Source organism: Magnolia sinica, chromosome 7 (assembly GCF_029962835.1).
Source record: "Magnolia sinica isolate HGM2019 chromosome 7, MsV1, whole genome shotgun sequence".
NCBI lineage: Eukaryota > Viridiplantae > Streptophyta > Magnoliopsida > Magnoliales > Magnoliaceae > Magnolia > Magnolia sinica.
The window spans coordinates 13,899,214-13,903,207 of record NC_080579.1 but is presented as its reverse complement, the minus strand read 5'-3'; the positions used below and the strand labels follow the sequence as shown (position 1 = coordinate 13,903,207).

Genomic DNA, 3,994 nt, shown 5'->3' with positions numbered 1-3,994 from the left:
GAACAAGTTTTTAGCACCGTTGTTGGGGATTACGACTATGTTTTTCTAGAATTAATTGGTATTAGAATTAGGTTAAGATTAGGGTTAACTTTTTACTTTTTTGGTTATGATTTTTTTAAAAATTGTTTTTAGAAACTAACATTGTTTTCTGTTTTGTAGGATCTTAACATAGCAACTCCAATCTGGTAATCTCTTTCCAGTTCTCTCTTTCTTTTCTAGATTTCTTATTTGCTTTAGTTTTCTTTCTTCTAGGATTTAATTGTTTGGTGCTTGTGGGCTGTGCGTATTTCATGCCCAAGTGGGTTCGTGAAAACATTCAACGTCTCTTGAGTGAATGAGGATTAATCGAAGGGTTGCCTATCCATCAAAGGATTATACACCACTTGAGATCCTCTCAGTTAATTGAAATAATGGTTGCAAATCAACCTAAAACACCAGTTGAGAAAGTTCAAGATTAACATGAGGTGCGTAATGCACCCTCACCTCGTAATCTATAAGATTATTTACAACTGGCGGGGGTGAGTACACCTTCTTGCATGATATTTCCATTGAATGCAGGAACTGTGGATATTAAACTAGGGGTAATTCAACTCCTTAAGTTTCATGGATTAGAATCTAAAAGTCCATACTTGCATATAAAAGAGTTCAATGAAATCATATCTATATTACACTTCCCAAACATGTCTGAGGACATAGTTAGACTGAAATTGTTTCTTTTCTCTTTGAAAGAAAAAGCTAAGTCATGGTTACATTCCTTAAGACTAAGGTTCATTGTGATGTGGGCTGAGATGACAAGGGTATTCCTTAAAAGTTCTTTCCTTATCATAAAACAAATACCTTAAGGAAAGCAATCATGAATTTTGTGCAAAAAAAGGATGAGACCTTCTTCTAATATTGGGAGCGATTTAAGGATCTCATAAATTCATGTCCACAACATGGCTACGAAATATGGCATATAACCAGCTTTTTTTAGGAGGGATTGACCTCACCCATGCGCCAATTTGTGGAGATGATGTGTAATGGGGAATTCATGAATAAGGAAGCCGATGATGCGTGAGATTATTTTGATAAACTTGCTGAAAACGTGCAATCATGGGATATCTCTTTAAGAATTACCACTTCTAAACCTACTCAATCAAATGAAAGGAGATGAATTTATGTTCTAAAAGATGAAGATGATATAAATGCAAGAGTGACCGAACTTATAAGAAAATTCGAGGCCATGGAACTTAAGAAGGTAGAACCCAAAAAGACTGTGGAAGTTGTTTATGGTATTTGTGCTTGTAACATACATACAACTGAGAATTACCCAACAATTCTTGCTTTTTAATAAATATTAAATGAGCAATCAAATGTCGTAAAAAATTACCAAAAACCTTTTAGTGGACCCACCTCAAATACATATAACTCAAGCTGGAGGAACCATTTAAACTTCAGTTGGAGGAACGGACAAACGACTACTCCTCAAGGGATCCTTAACCAATTTCTGAATCAAAGGAAACCTCAAGAGGATCCAGTCTTAAAATATATAAAAAACCAAGAGCTTTTTCATCAGGGTACGCTGCAAGCCTTTTAAGACCTTACAAAGGCCATACAAAGGCTTGAAATAAAAATTCGATTGGGGAGAAAGGGATCCTTCCGGCTCAGCCTCTCCCCAACCGAAAACAATAATATGAAATCAATGACTCAAGCTCTTCAAAATAGATGGAGCAGGTTAAGTCTATTCCCACTTCTAAGAGTGGGAAGACAATTGACAAATCTATTCTGGTGAGTGCTGAAAAGCCTAAGGACCCGGAAATAGATGAGAATGATAGACCTAGCAATGCTCCACGTGGGTTAGAACCGGAATCTCAAAGTAAGTTGATTGTGCCATTCTCTCAATGGTTAATTGCACCAAAACCTCTCTCTAACACTCAGGATATTCTAGAGGTGCTTAAGTGAAGGTCAACATCCCTCTACTGGATGCCATTAAACAAATCCCTTCATATACCAAATTTCTGAAAGATTTATGTACGACTAAAAGACGATGAAATATATAAAAGAAAATCTTTTTAACAGAAAAAGTGAGTGCCATCTTTAAGTAAGATGTGCCACAAAAATACAAAGATCTCGGTAGCTCAACCATTACTTGTGCAATTGGGAAGCACCAGATTGAGCATACACTTCTAAACTTGAGGGTGAGCGTAAATCTGATCCCTTACTCGGTTTACGAACAATTGGGTATAAGAGAATTAAAACCCACCTGGACCACATTACAACTTGTTGATTGCTCAGTTCGAGGGATGATTGAGGATGTATTGGTCCAAGTTGATAAATTCTTCTATCCAGTAGATTTTATTATCCTAGATACTCAACCCATCATAAATATGAGCACTCAAATATCCGTCATTCTTGGTTGCCCATTCCTTGCTTCATCAAATGCTATCATTAATTGTAGGAATGGAATTATGAATTTATCTTTTGAAAATATGAAATTTGAGCTCAACATCTTTTTCAATATGAACAAACAGTTAGAGGATGATGACGATACCAATGACATTAACATGATCGATTCTTTCATGGAAGATAAAACACTTTTGACTCTATACTCTAACACTCTAGAGTTATGCTTGGCCCACTCCTCTAATTTAAATGATGACATGATTAGGAAGATGGATGCCTTACTTGATGCTATGCCGGTAGTTGAAGTTAATTGGTGGAGGCTACAATTTGAGAAATTGCCCCAAATCGATGTTGTGCCTCTACTGTCTAGCTTCAAAGCATCGAAATTTGACCTAAAACATTTGCCCGCTGATCTTAAATATGTCTAAATAGGTCAAGATGAGATATACTCGGTGGTAATTTCTTCCCACCTTGAGAAAGAACAAGAGAGTGTACTCATTTCCACTCGCATTAAGCATAAAGGAGATCATGGATGGTCGATTGTGGATCTCAAGGGAATTACCATTTGGTTTGTACTCACTGCATCCATCTTGATGATAATACGAAAACTTCCCAACAATCACAACGTCGACTCAATCTAAATACGAAAGAAGTGATTAAGGCTGAGGTAATTAAGTTGTTGGATGTGGATATCATATACCCTATATCCGACAGTCAATGAGTGAGTCCAACTCAGGTAGTTCTTAAGAAGTCCAGAATCACCATCATTTCCAATGTCGACATTGAACTCATGCCAACTAGAGTTACTACTGGTTGAAGAATGTGCATCGACTATATGAAGTTGAATACTGTTACAAGGAAGGACTACTTTTCTTTACCCTTCATTGATCAAATTTTGAAAAGGTTAGCCGGTCACTTTTACCATTGCTTCCTTGATGGATATTCGGGCTACAATCAGATAGAGATAGCCCTTGAAGATTAAGAGAAGACAACATTCACATGTTCCTTTAGCACCTTTGCTTACCAAAGGATGCCATTCAGATTATGTAACACCCCCACCACTTTTCAGCGAAGCAAATTTGAGTATTTTTTTGACATGGTGGGGCAATATTTAGAGGTATTCATAGATGACTTCTCTGTCTTTGGTCCATCCTTCAGCAAGTGTTTGAAAATTCTTAAATGTGTGTTGAAGTGATGCAAGGAAAAGAATTTGGTTCTGAATTGGGAGAAATGTCATTTTATGGTTCCCAAGGAAATTGTGCTTGGACACATAATTTCATCAAAGGGAATTGAGGTAGACAAGATAAAAATTGATCTTATCTCTAATGTACCTTTACCAAGAGTGTACGTAACATGCGATCCTTCCTAGGACACGTCGGATTCTATAGACGATTCATAAATGACTTTCGTCATCTCTCTCGTCCTTTATGCAATCTACTTCAAAAGGAAGTACCATACGAGTGGACTGGACAATGCCAAGAAGCTTTCACTAAGCTCTAGGGCATGTTAACTATCGCACCTATCATGCAACCACTAGATTGGAACATCCCTTTTGAGATTAGGTGTGATGCATTTGACTATACTATTGGAGCAATGTTAGGCCAGATAAAAG

The 3,994-nt window shown here is 37.0% G+C and overlaps 1 non-coding gene across 1 annotated transcript; it reads right to left on the bottom strand.

Annotated features, from left to right (window-relative positions):
- Positions 1–834: 834 nt before the first annotated feature.
- Positions 835–942, bottom strand: LOC131252261 (small nucleolar RNA R71). Its single transcript, XR_009174295.1, has one exon. It is a non-coding gene; the product is annotated as a small nucleolar RNA R71 (small nucleolar RNA).
- Between the last annotated feature and the right edge of the window lie 3,052 nt (positions 943–3,994).